This window comes from Mus caroli, chromosome 11 (genome assembly GCF_900094665.2).
Source record: "Mus caroli chromosome 11, CAROLI_EIJ_v1.1, whole genome shotgun sequence".
In the NCBI taxonomy this organism is placed as follows: domain Eukaryota; kingdom Metazoa; phylum Chordata; class Mammalia; order Rodentia; family Muridae; genus Mus; species Mus caroli.
This window is the reverse complement of record NC_034580.1, coordinates 72522493-72536665: the sequence shown is the minus strand read 5'-3', so window position 1 is coordinate 72536665 and position 14173 is coordinate 72522493. Positions and strand designations below refer to the sequence as shown.

The 14173-nt window shown below is 42.6% G+C and overlaps 1 protein-coding gene across 4 annotated transcripts in view; it reads left to right on the top strand.

The window, feature by feature from the left end:
- Positions 1-3696: 3696 nt before the first annotated feature.
- Taok1 (TAO kinase 1) overlaps positions 3697-14173 on the top strand; it is a 72464-nt gene continuing 61987 nt past the window's right edge. The window contains exons 1-4 of one of the 4 annotated variants that reach the window (XM_029483185.1): positions 3697-4340; positions 6097-6183; positions 7815-7912; positions 10138-10200. The gene's annotated coding sequence lies outside the window, so the exon portion shown is untranslated. The remainder of the gene's footprint in view (positions 4341-6096; positions 6184-7814; positions 7913-10137; positions 10201-14173) is intronic. The other 3 variants (XM_029483183.1, XM_029483184.1, XM_021178413.2) reach the window with 3 other exon arrangements.

Here is a 14173-nt window from a genome sequence, read left to right as displayed (position 1 = left end):
TGATATCATGTGGATATAGTTAAGTCCAGAATGTGGACAAATTCTTTAGAATATTCTCTCCCTCCCTCCCTCCCTCCCTCCCTCCCTGCCTGTCTGAGACAGTTTCCCACATTAGCTCAGGCTGTCCTTGAACTTGAAGCAATCCTCCTGCCTCAGTCTCCTGAGTGCTGGGACTCTGAGCATGAGCTATGGCTCCTGGCATTGTGATCTCATTTCTTCAGCATGTAAATGCCAAACAAACAATGAAAAAGACAAAAAGACAAACTAAGCAGGCAGAAGTGTCAGGGAACTTTCTGTACAAGAAAACAAGAAGAAGGTGAAGTTTTTATTAATCAAGTGTCAAGTGTGAGTCATGTTCAGATCCCAATTTAGATAAATGAACTGTCAAAGATATTTTGGAAATTATTGAGACAAGTGACCATGGATCAAATATTAAAGCTATTAAAATTTTAGACAAATTGTATAAAGATGTTGTAACAAAGCCAGAGTGTGGTGGCACAGGTCTTTAATCCCAGGACTTGGGAGTCAGAGGCAGTGAGGTCTCTGAGTTCAAGGCCAGCCTGTTCTACAGAATGAGTTCTAGGACAGCCAGGGCTACATAGACAAAACAAACAAACAAACAAGAAAAAAAAGAAAAGACAAAGAAAGAATGGTAGACAAAGAAAGAATGGTAAATAGAAAACAGGTAAATAAATCCGATGTTCTGAGATGCCTGGGATCCTATAATACTAAGCCACCTGGGCTGCAAGAGAACTCATTTCATGTAAATGAACAAAAAAGATTGCAAACAGGTAAAGTCAGATGACAGGCACAGAGGTTACTATTCTATAATAATTCTCCTGTTTCTGTTTGAAGTTTCCCATAAAAATACTATGGGAGGGTTCAAATCTCTTTCTAGTGTCCTATATATGAAACAACCAGGAGGGAGGGAACAGTGCATGCGTGTGTGTGTGTGTGTGTGTGTGTGTCCTGGTGTTTGAACTCAGATTTTCCATATGATGAGCAAATGTACGACTATAGCCCAGGCTGTGGGAAAAAATTCTTATGGTGACAGACCAAAATTAGAGATACATATATTTTAAGTGTTAGATGAAGGAAGAGGGGCCCTGTTTGGAAAGGAAGATAGAAAGAAAACTGCTTTTTTTGAGGGGCTTTGAAAAGGCAAGGAGGAATAGTTTCAAGGTGGAAGGAGTGTCAGCTATGTCAGGAAGAAAAGGATTAAATGTTTCACCAGATAGAGCAACCAGGGTCAATATGATCAGGTTTCGGTAGCCAAGGTTGGCCTGGAACTCAATCCTCCTGCCTCAGTCTCCCAAGTGGTAAGATTACAGTCATGTGTTACCACCCAGCTAATCCACAATTCTGTATATGTATGCGCATGTGTTTGGAAGCTTGTACATATGGATGCTTGATGCTAAACATCCCCACCAGGAGACCAGGTTGGCCTTGAACTCACAGATGTCTACCTGCCTCTGCCTCTCCATGCTGGGTCTGAAGGCACCATGCCTGGCAGCTCTCCATTTTAAAAGAAAATATGTATTTTTAGTATGTGGGTGTATGAAGTGTGTATATGTAGGCATGAACATTGCAATGCAGAGATATGGAGATCAGAGGAGAACTTTGTGGAATCAGGAACTTTACCTGAGTTCCTGGGACTGAACTCAGACGGGCAGGTTTTCAAGGCAAGACCTTTTACCCACTGAGTCATCTTGCTAACCCTTCACTTTATTTTTTGAAACGACGTCTCTTAAGACTGGAATTTGCCCTATCTAGCTGCTGTGAGTCCCTGTCCTCCCAGCTCTACCTCCCCAGTGTGCAGATTATAGGTGCACACCATGTGGGTGCTGGGGATTTGAACTGACCTCCTGCTCATTCCACAGCACTTTAGCAGCTGAGTCATCTCCCTAGCCCCAGCATGTTTTCTTAAATGACTGTAGTCATGGGCATTGGCATTTTTTTTTTTTTTTTGGTATGTTTGCTTGGTTTTGAGATTGAGTTTTATATAATCCCAGATTGGCTCAAATTCCTGATGCCAGGATAACCTTCACTTTGAACTGTTGATTCTCCTGCATCCACAACAAACAACAAAATACTGGGAGAGGTACAGCCATAGGACACCACACTAGGAACACACACACTTTGTGTCTGTATGGATGTGTTTGTATGTATATATATTTGTTTTTTTTTGAGACAGGGTCTCTCTATGGAGCCATGGCTGTCCTGAAACTTGCCTTGTAGATCAGGCTGGCTTCCAACTTACAGAGATCCTCCTGTCTCTTGCTTCCTGAGTACTGGAACTAAAATTGTGCATGTCCATACCCCGATAAAAGAGGTTTTTTTGTTTTTGTTTTTGTTTTTTTTTTTTTTTGAGACAGGGTTTCTCTGTGTAGCCCTGGCTGTCCTGGAACTCACTTTGTAGACCAGGCTGGCCTTGAACTCAGAAATCCGCNTGTAGACCAGGCTGGCCTTGAACTCAGAAATCCGCCTGCCTCTGCCTCCTGAGTGCTGGGATTAAAGGCATGCACCACCATACCCAGCTGAGTTTTCTGTTTTTTAAAAAAGTTCTTAATTAGTGTGTGTGTGTTGGTTTTGCGTTGTCCTACACGGGTGCTGGAAAACTGTCCTCTGCAAGACCAAGCAGAACTTGCTCTCAATTTCTGAACCCTCTATCTATCTATCTATCTCTATATCAATATCTAGAGAGGTCCTTAAAGTATAGCTCAAGCTGGCCTCTAACTCAGGCTCATGATTTCCTGCCTCAGCCTCTTGTGTTGGGTGGGATTACAGAATACAGGTGTGCCCCATCACTACCAGGTCACTTGTTAGTTCCTCAATAACAATTACAGTCTGTTCTACCTAAAGTCCTAGGCTAGATAAGGGGTGACTGAAGATGGTGTGTGTGTGTATTTTAAAAAACTGTTTCTAAACCCACGCTAAGATTTACCTCTTTCCTACATAGACTACTTTACTTTGCTGCTTTTAGACTGGGTTTCACTGTGTAACCCTGACTAACCCAGAATGTACTAGGTAGACCAGGCTGGCCTAGAACTCGGATCTACCTGCCTCTGCTTCCTGATTACTGGCCAACTTGCTTCTTTTTTACTGAAAACGATTTTTTACTCTAAGTCTACAAAGCCCTTTGAAGTTCTTTTTCTTCCATCACAAATATGGCTTATATGAAAGTCTTTAACTGCTGTTCCCAAACTATTTAACCATCAGTACCGCACAAACGCAGGTACATAGTGATTATGCTGCGAAGTTTATCCCTGAGTCCCACGAGGAGTCCAACTAAGGTGTGTGTAGGAATGAGATGTTCACCACTTTGGAGCAAAGTTTCAGTTTGGCAGTATTAGTGGGAGGCTGCTGTTCTGGAAGTGGGAAGAGGGAAGGACTGCACGGAGCTCTTCTCCCCAGGATTTCCGGGGCTGACTAGCACGCACCTGTCGCCCGCGTAGCGAAGGCGAGCTGAGGGTGGGACTGGACCAAGCCTAGCACTTGGGGCCACCCGGGCCACTCCGCCCAGCTTTAAGTACTCGCGCGCTCCCGAGAGGACGCGCCCGCGCCCGCGCCCGCGCCCGCGCGCGCCGGCAGTCCTGTCTCGCGCAGGGTCGGGCCTGTCAGGCAAGAAGTCTCGCGAGATCTGAGGCTGAGATGTCTGTCGGGAGGAGGGGAGTGGTGTCGGGAAGGGGGGGGGGAGAGAACCTGGGCAGCGGCCGAGCTCTGTGGCTTCAGGGCTTGGAAGGAGAGAGGGAGGGTGGCGAAGAGAGTGAGCCGGTGCGGCCGCCCGCTTGAGGAGAGAGGAGGGGGTCCCACTCGTCTTGCGCCCTTCGCGGGCTGAGAGCGCGGAGCAGTCGCGAACCTCCCAGGCCTCTCGGCCCCCGGGGACCCCGCCCCGCGGCCCGACGGCCCGCGGCCTCTCTTCTCTTTGTGAGCGCCCCCTTCCCAGGGGTGGTGGTGGTGGCGGAGGGGTGCGCGTGGGCCCGCCCGCCAAGGGGCCGCGGCGGGGGACCGACAGGGCCTCGGCTGGGAGGACCGGAGGCGGCCGAGGCCCCGGGCCGGTTCCCCCGAGGCGGCGGCGGCGGCGACTCCCGACACTTCCCCCGCGCCATCTTAACTGAGCCCGAGCGTTAAGGGCGCCTCCTCGACCCCGGTCGTCCCCTCGTCCCCCCCTCCCTCCCCCCGGCCCCTTGTCGTAGAGTCTGGGCTGGGTGGCTGGGGGGGGGGCGGCGGTCTGTCGCCGGGCCCCCTCCTCCTCACTCCTCGCTCTCCAGCGCTGCGGCCACCGGAGCGCTCCAGGGGTCTGCGCCCGTCTGCTCTGCCCCAGACCTGCCGGCGAAGGGGTAAGGGCACCTCTGCTTTGGGAAAGGAAGACATGGAGGGGGCGGGGAGATTGTGCCCACTCAGCCCTCTCCGGGTGAAAGAAGAGATCTGGGGGTAGAGTGGGGGAGGGAGACAGGGAGGGTCTGTGAATCTGTGGGTGGGGTGAAGAAACTGGTGAGCTGGGCGCCCTCCTGTTTTGAGGGGCCAGAGCAATTGCATTCCTTTTTCCTAAGGGTCACCGGAAGAGGTGGTGGAAGGGGATGTTTCTAAGAAGGTGTGGCTCTAGTTAGGGAGATTTGAGTTGACGTGCACCCCGATTTAAAGGCGCGAGGTCCTTTTCTGGTCTCTCTGCTCATCCCGCTCCTCCTCCTTTGTAGCGTCTGTATTCTTGGGAATGGAGAATGCCCTGGGCTGCAAACTGGATGATTTCCACTCCTCCCCAAGGAAATCTATACCTTTCTAATGTAAGGGGTGATGGAAACCCCCCCCCCCCATCTTCTAGTCTACTGCAGTGCTGCAGGAGTACAAGTCAGTTTCTTCGTACACATACCCATGCTTACACAGAAGTGGGGGTGGGGGGCTGGAGAGGCAAGCAATGGCGCTTCCCTTAGAGAGCTTAGTTTTTTTTTTTTTCCCTTTGCTTTTTAAATCGATGACAGTACTGTTCGGATATTCCCCTGAGATATGTCCATGGGAAGTATGTCCGCTCTTGTTACTGTTGGGATATGGCCTCGTGTTAGAACAGTTTTGATGTCTTTCTTACTCTGTTTTGAGAGAGGGGAGAATTCCTGGATGAACTGTTAAAGGGTCCCCTTCGGCTTTTGTAGTTCTTTGAGAATTATTAGAAATTATTACATTGAAACTCATATAATCAGACGTTTGCCTCGGGCTGTGACTTTTTAAGGTTAATAATATTTTGCATGACATTGATACAGAAAGTCTCTGAAAATTGTTACAAACTTTCATGTAGCAGATATTCCTTCTTAAGGAAATGTAAGGTGATGCACCCAATTCTGTTATGATCTGTGTTCTGTACTCATTTTTTCCTTTTTTGCTTCATGTCATCCTAATTTTAAAAGAAACCATCTTGTCTGGGCAGTAGTACTTGTTCATTTTTGAGGTTAGTAGAAGCAGAAATTTACATTCTGGTAAGTGCCTTTTGAAACAAAAACTTAGCCTTCAAGTCCTGAAGTCTTGATGTATACTTTTTACTTTTTCTCTCATCTTTAGCAGACTCTTTTTTTTTTTTTTTTTTTTTTTTTTTTGGTTTTTCGAGACAGGGTTTCTCTGTGTAGCCCTGGCTGTCCTGGAACTCACTCTGTAGACCAGGCTGGCCTCGAACTCAGAAATCCGCCTGCCTCTGCCTCCCAAGTGCTGGGATTAAAGTTGTGCGCCACCACCGCCCGGCTTTAGCAGACTCTTGATGTATAATCCTCTTGATAGGTAGGGTCTCTGTATTCATACTGCCTTGAACTTAGCAGTTCTGCCTCTCACCCTCTTTTGTGCTGGAATTACAGGTGAAGTCTCCACACCTGGGTCCATTTTTTTTTTTAATTGTTTAGATTTACTAGTGAAGTGTTTTAAAACTGTTCTATATGTGAATATTAGCAGTAATAAAGATTGCTAAACTATGCTAATGAATTATCTTGATATTTTATTAACATCACATTTTGTGTCTAGCTTTACTTAATGAGTTATTTTAAAATTATGAATAGGAGGATTAAAGATATAGCAGTACTGCTAGGCATTGACTTAAGTTCTTTCTTTCTCATGTAGCCCAGGCTAGTGTAACTGTTGGTTGCTGAGGATGACTGTAAACTCCTGATAACTTTGTCTCCAACCTCCCAAGTGCTAGAATTACAGGTGTGTGCTTTCATATTCCAGTTTAAACTTTTTTTTTTTTTGAAACAGCATCTCACTATACTGTGTATTCAGTGCTGAGTGAGTTCTCTGACTGGTCTACAACTTGGTATGTAGGCCAGGTTGGCCTCAAATTCACAAGAAATCTGCCTGTCTCTGCTGTGTGCTGGGATTAAATGTGTGGGCCACTATGCCTGTCCTAAATTTTTTTTTTAACTCCATAGTATTTAGGAAAGCTGCATTATGTTTTTCTCAAAAACATGGACATTTCTGCTCTATTCTTTTGAACAAATTCATTTGAATCTGTCTCTCTTTTTAGGGGGATGGTGTTGGGGAAACAGGATCTTATGTAGTCCAGATTGTCTTCAAATACTTCATAGCTGAGGTTATCCCTGAACTGAATCTCCTGTCTTACCTCTGCGGCAGTGTGCCTAGAATTTGTTTTTGTTGAGGCAGGTTCTTCTATGCAGTCCTAGCTGGCCTTGAACTTGTGGCAGTCTTGCCTCAGCCTTCTGAGTGCTGAGCTGCTGTGCCCAGTTTCATTTGAACCTTTACTTCATGACATAAAGTGTATGTTGCAGAATATGTAGCTTTCTCCTCATTCAGGAAAAATTATGCTGTAATACCTATTTCTCTGCTTTATAGTTTGTTGTTGATAATAGATTCATATACAAGGATGAATCCAAACATACTGCTTAGTAAAGAGTGACTGATTTTATCTTGGAAAGATGCAAGAAGAATGGATTTATCAATAGCTACAAAATTTAAGGACATACACAGGGTGTAGGTTAATTGCTTTACTGAGTCATACTATAACCAAGGCATAGCTGGTAGGAGCTCTTCCCTAAATATGGCAAAAGTATGTTGATGATCAGAAAATAAATTCATTATTAAGGAAAAACCTGCCTGAGGGTTATTTCGTGACCCTGATGGCACTGCCAGACAATACTGAGAGCTGTTAGTCTGAGCTGATTCCAGATTAGTGTGCTGCTTATGTTTCTAAGTAGTTCATCCACAGAATGGAGTGCACAGCACTTCCTGTTCTTTCACAACTGGCTCTTTCTCTGGATTCCCCTTTAGTGACTTAATTTTTGGCATTCTGATATCTGATTTGTTAATTTGGTTATTCTCATGTTTTATAAGTAGAGGAATTTCTAAGAATCAACTGCTTTAGAGGCTTTTAATAATCAAAGTACTTTTTTTTTTTTTGGTTTTTCGAGACAGGGTTTCTCTGTATAGCCCTGGTTGTCCTGGAACTCACTCTGTAGATCAGGCTGGCCTCGAACTCAGAAATCCTCCTGCCTCTGCCCCTTGAGTGCTGGGATCAAAGGTGTGCGCCACCACGCCCGGTGCATTTTATTTTTTTAAGCATTTCACTGAATACTGAATGGCCTGAAACTCAGTATATAGACCAGGGTTTCCTGAACTTGCTGCAGAGGCTTGCTTCTGACTCTGGAACTGGGATTAAAGGCATGGTCCCTCAGGACTGATCTAAGAGTGTCTTTTAAAAAAATGTGTCTGTGTGTGTGAGAGAGAGAGGGAGAAGGAGATGGGGAGATGGGGAAGGAGTGGGGTGTTTGAGGAGAGTGTTGTATCCTGCTTTATCATTGTCTGTCTTATTCCTTTAAAACCAGGGTATCTTGGCTGTATCTGGGGGTAGGCTGATGGACAAGAAGACCCATTGATTCTTCTTTCTCCTTTCTCTGCCTCCCACAGTGCTGGGCATAGCTAGGTTTGTTTTTTTTTTTTTTAATATTTATTTATTTATTATATATAATTACACTGTAGCTGTCTTCAGACACTCCATAAGAGGGCATCAGATTTCGTTACGGGTGGTTATGAGCCACCATGTGGTTGCTGGGATTTGAACTCAGGACCTTTGGAAGAGCAGTCGGCGCTCTTAACCGCTGAGCCATCTCACCAGCCCATAGCTAGGTTTTTATATGCATTCTGGAAATTTCAACTCAGGCCCACATGCTTGTTCAGCAACTGTTGTTACCCACTGAGGCATCGGCATCAGGTCTCATTACAGATGGTTGTGAGCCACCATGTGGTTGCTGGGGTTTGAACTCAGGACCTTGGAAGAGCAGCCAGTGCTCTTAACCACTGAGCCATCTTTCCAGCCCAAGAATATCTTAATAGTATTGCTAGTATTAATAGTATTGCTATAACATTGCTTCCATTATAAAGATGTCTCAAATGTAAACTCTGATGAAAGTTTTGCTGTTCTGAAACCCACCCAGGGCTTTGAGGATGCTAGGTAAGTAATCTTATCACTGAGTTACATCCTTGCTGTTTGAAAGGTTTAAAGGAGATAGAGTAGTATATAGAACTAAATATTTGTAAAAATTAAATAGAAAATAATTGCTATATATTCTATAATACATATTTCTGGAGAGTTTTGGATATGATAATTACTTGTATGTTAATACAAAATAAGTATATCTTAGGGCTAGGGATATAAGTCAATATCCCTAAATAGGGATAAGGCTTAAGGTCCTAGGTTCAGTCTCCAACACTGTATAAACTGGTTATGGTAGAACATGCTTGTAATTCTGTCAGTGGCCTATAATCCCAGCATGAAGGTGGAGGCAGGAAGATCCAAAAGTTAAAGACCATATTAACTACAGATTAAGTCTGAAGCCAGACTGGGTTATACAAGACCCTGTCCTAAATATCTGTGTATTGAGGCATATTTAGTCCCAGGTTATAATGCTATTCTACCAATAGCAAACACACTAATAGGGATACTGAAATTTGTGTTCAATGGAGTTTTCTCTCTCTCTCTCTCTCTCTCTCTCTCTCTCTCTCTCAAATGTGTAAGACTGTTTTGCATGTATGTATGTGTATATGTGTGTGTATGTATATATGTATGTGTGTATGTATTATATATACATGTGTATATTATATATATGTATTATACACACACACACACATATATGTACCATGTGTGTTCACCGTGGCCAAAGAGTCCAGAAGATGAGTACTCCTGGAAAAGGACTTACAGACAGATGGTTGTGAGCTGCCATGTGGGTGCTGAGAACTGAACCCTGGTTGTTTTCAAGAACAACAGCAAGTGTTAACAGCATTATTTTATTTTAATTAATTAACTAATTATATTTGTGTGTCTAGGTCTTGCTACATTGCATAATAGCTTACACTGGCTCAAGGTGTTTCTCCTGTTCTTACCTTTGGGTTTTGGCATTACAGGCATTTGCTACCACACAGGTTAAGATTGGAGGCTGTTAACTAGCCATAAGAGTATAGTTTAATAATTTGCTGGTTGTACTCTGATTTAGTGGTGCACACCTTTAATCCCAGCACTTAGGAGGCATGTGGATCTTTGTCTGGTTTACATAGCAAGTTCTCTTGGACAGATAGGGCTTACACAGTTTGAGATTCTCTCTTCCAGAAAGAGAGCGCTGGTGGGGGTGGGGTGGGGAGGATGAATATTAAAAATAGCAGATTTTAGCTATGAATAAGGCACATAATTGTAATCCCCAGCACTTGGGAGTCAAGGTAGGATGATCTATATAGTGAGTTCCAGACCAGCCAGGAGTACAGATTAAAAAAAAAAGATTTGATGGTTTTTACTAGTTATGAATACATAGTAATACCAAATTTATATAGGGGTCAGCTGTTGACATATGAACTAGATTTAAGATTATTTTCTTAATGCCATCTAGAAATGCACTTCCATGTTTGGCTGATTTATATATTAAAATTACTTTATTTTTCATTCATATCTCTTTGGTTATCAGTAGTCTGCTATAACAACAAATTTCACTTTTTCTAACTTTTAAGAAATTAGGAGCTTTTTGGTGAAGGGCCACTGTTCAGTTCAGAATCATACATGAATGAGTCACTTAAAAAGTCAAGTTTGTATAGTCAAGTTCTACATAAAATTGGGACTGTCCCATTAAATAGAGTGCCAACATATGTTCATCTACCTTTTAGGTTTCTGAACTTGTTCATGGCTGGATTTTTAAAAAATATATTCAAGATTTCCTGTTATGAAATGTAAGTGAGAAGATAAAAACCTCTATTGTTTCATTCCATTTTATTCTATTGGTGGGTTAAAGTACTGAATTTTTAGTGATAAAATTTGGTGTTTAGTTTTGTTAATGGTGTCTTATTGCTTTAAAAACAAACATGCAAGAATTCCTGACTACTAGAAACACTTATTTTCAGTTGAGATATTTCTGTCATCATTTGGTAACAAGTACTTGTATTTGTGTCTCTTCCATTTGTGGTAGAAGGAGATTTTTTTTTTTTTTTTTTTTTTTTTTTTTGTTTTGTTTTGTTTTTTCGAGTCAGGGTTTCTCTGTTTAGCCCTGGCTGTCCTGGAACTCAGTAGAAGGAGATTTTTGTTGTTCTAAATTATAGTTTAAATAATGACAACATTAAGAGGTCAATAAAAGGTGGAAGAGTTTTTTTATTTGTTTGTTTGTTCTTCGAGACAGGGTTCCTCTGTGTATCCCTTGCTGTCCTGGAACTCACTCTGTAGCCCAGGCTGGCCTTGAACTCGGAAATTCGCCTGCCTCTGCCTCAAGCGCTGAGATTAAAGACGTGCGCCACCACTGCCTGGCTTTTTTTTTTTTTTTAAGATTTATTTATTTTATGTATGTGAGTACACTGTTGCTCTCTTCAGACACACCAGAAGAGGGCATCAGATTCCATTACAGATGGTTGCAAGTGACCATATAGCTGCTGGGAATTTAATCCAGGTGCTCTGGAAGAGCTGTTAGTGCTCTTAACCACTGAGCCATCTCTCCAGCCCCCGATAAGTCCTTTTAAAAATTCTTTTAAGATTATTTAATTAACATCAATTAAATGTGTGAGTACCTTGTCTGCACTTAGGTATCTCTGTGTACCATTTGTATATCTGGTTCCCAGAAGCCAAAAGAGGCCATCAAATGCCCTGCATCTGGCATATTGGTTGTGAGCTACCTTGTGGGTTCTGGGAACTGAACCAAAGTCATTTGCAAGAGCAGCAAGTGATCTTGTCTGCTGGGCCATGTCTAGTGTCTGTTAAAATTTTTTTTTTTTTTTTTTGGTTTTTCGAGACAGGGTTTCTCTGTATAGCCCTGGCTGTCCTGGAACTCACTTTGTAGACCAGGCTGGCCTCGAACTCAGAAATCCGCCTGCCTCTGCCTCCCAAGTGCTGGGATTAAAGGCGTGCGCCACCACCGCCCGGCTCTGTTAAAATTTTTGATCAAATGATTTTAATGAGGTGAATTATGTTTAGGAGAACACGTAAAGTTTAGTTTCTGAGGAATAGTTATTAGCTATAGGAATGGGAATAGAATCAGCCAGAGTAAAACTGGCATATTTTAAATTTGAGCCTTAAAATTATTACATTTATTTCTTTCTTTGAGTGAGGGTGGCATTATATGTATGGAGATGAGAAGACAGTTTGCAGGAGTTGGTTCTCTCATTTCGCCATGTGGGTCTTGAAGATTGAATTAGCTTAGCAACAAGAGCCTTTACCCATCACATTGGCTTTATTGCTATATTTTAATGATAGCATTTATAAGCTGCAAAATTTCCTTAGCTTAAAGAATTTTTTTCTTTAATCATAACAGTGGGGTGCATAAGAAGTCAACTTAAGAGTTTGTCAGGCTCTCCCTTCACATATGTCATATATGAATTTATGCCATCAGGGTTGGCAGGAAGCATCTTTACATGCTGACCTGTCTTACCTGTTAAGTCTTAACGTTTTGTGAAGATGGTATTTACTGAGTTGCTAGATTTAAATAGGATGATCTTTACTTGCTTAATACACTCCTGATGCTGAGCAAACACCAAGCAGATTGTTGACTTTATATTGGTTGATTAATATATGTTTATGAATAAACATAATATTTAAGAGAGTGAGTTACAGGGTCTAGGAATGTTATGTAGCTTATTTATAGACTGTTTATCTACTGAAAGTGTGAGTTTTTTTTTTTTTTTGAATTACATCGTCTTATTGGAGGGGAAAACAACCTAGTGAATTATATTCTATGTATTTAAAAAAAATTTGCAGTCCTGGGAATTGAACTTAGGATCTGCAGTATGGTAGGCAAGTACCATATCACTGAGCATATCCTAGTACTTTACCTTTTTGTTTGTTTTTGTTTTAGATTAATTTATTTTATGTATGTGACTACACTGTTGTTTTCTTCAGGCACACCAGAAGGGGGTATCGGATCCCATTACAGATGGTTGTGAGCCACCTTGTGGTTGTAAGCCCCAAAGTAGGTGCTGGGAACCAAACTTGCTTTCTTTACAAGAACTGCCATCTCTCTAGCTTCTCCTAGCCTTTTTTTGTTTTCGTTTTTCGTTTTTCGAGACAGGGTTTCTCTATATAGTCCTGGCTGTCCTGGAACTCACTTTGTAGACCAGGCTGGGCTTGAACTCAGAAATCCGCCTGCCTCTGCCTCCTGAATGCTGGGATTAAAGGCATGCGCCACCAAGCCCAGCTTTCTCCTAGCCTTTTTGAAAACTATTTTATAATAGAGTTAAGGCAGCCTCCTTAAGTTGACTAGTCAGGCCTTGAACTTTGGGTTCTCTTGCCTCAGACTCCTGAGTAACTGGCTTACATTCTATACTTTTTTTTTAAAATAGATTCTTTTAAAAAAATTTTTTATTTATTTTATATATGTGAGTACACTATAGCTGTCTTCAAACACACTAGAAGAGGGCATCAGATTCCATTACAGATGGTTGTGAGAACCTTGTGGTTGCTGGGAATTGAATTCAGGACCCCTGGAAGCACAGTTAGCGCTCTTAATGGCTGAGCCATCTCTCCAGCCCCCTGCATTTTTTTTTTTAAATAAGATTTATTTATTTTATATATATGAGTACATTGCAGCAGTCAGACGTTCTAGAAGAGGGCAGTTCTAAAGGGAAAAAAATAGAACTTCATTCCTTACAATAGGCTTTACAGTGAGCAAATGGGGGGGGAACCCTCTCACACATTTAAAAACTCCAATCAGGCAAGTGGGGTGTAGAACTGTTTTGCTTATTTAGGAAGAATTTGGTGTAAAATTTCTTACCAGAGTTCATTTCTCTATGCCTGATGTTGAATACTTATGTGTGACTTTCTTTGAAAGATTTATTTATTTTATTTTATGTATATGATTATACTGTAGCTGTACAGATGGTTGTGAGCTTTAATGTGGTTTTTGGGAATTGAATTTTTAGGATCTCTGCTTGTTCTGGTCGACTCCGCTCATTCTGGTTAACTCTACTCCATCAGTCCTGCCCAAACATTTATTTTTATAAACAAGTACACTGTAGCTGTCTTCAGACACACCAGAAGAGGGCGTCAGATCTCATTATGGGTGGTTGTGAGCTACCATGTGGTTGCTGGGATTTTTGTCTTAGTCAGGGTTTCTATTCCTGCACAGACATCATGACCAAGAAGCAGTTGGGGAGGAAGTAAAGGGTTTATTCGGCTTACACTTCCATACTGCTGTTCATCACCAAGGAAGTCAGGATTGGAACTCAAGTAGGTCAGAAAGCAGGAGCTGATGCAGAGGCCATGGAGGGATGTTACTGGCTTGCTTCCACTGGCTTGCTCAGCTTGCTTTCTTATAGAACTCAAGACTACCAGCACAGAGATGGTACCACCCACAAGGGGTCCTCCCCACTTGATCACTAATTGAGAAAATGCCCCACAGCTGGATCTCATGGAGGCATTTCCCCCACTGATGCTCCTTTCTGTGATAACTCCAACTGTATCAAGTTGACACCCAAAACCAGCCAGTACAGATTTGAACTCAGGACCTTTGCCAGACCAGTCAGTGTTCTTACTCGCTGAGCCATCTCCCCAGCCCTTGTGTGACACTTTTTTAAAATTAGATTTTAGATTTATTTATTTTTCGAGACAAGGTTTCTCTGTATAGCCCTGGCTATCCTGGAACTCACTCTGTAGACCAGGCTGGCCTCGAACTCAGAAATCTGCCTGCCTCTGCCTCCCAAGTGCTGGGATTAAAGGCGTGTGCCA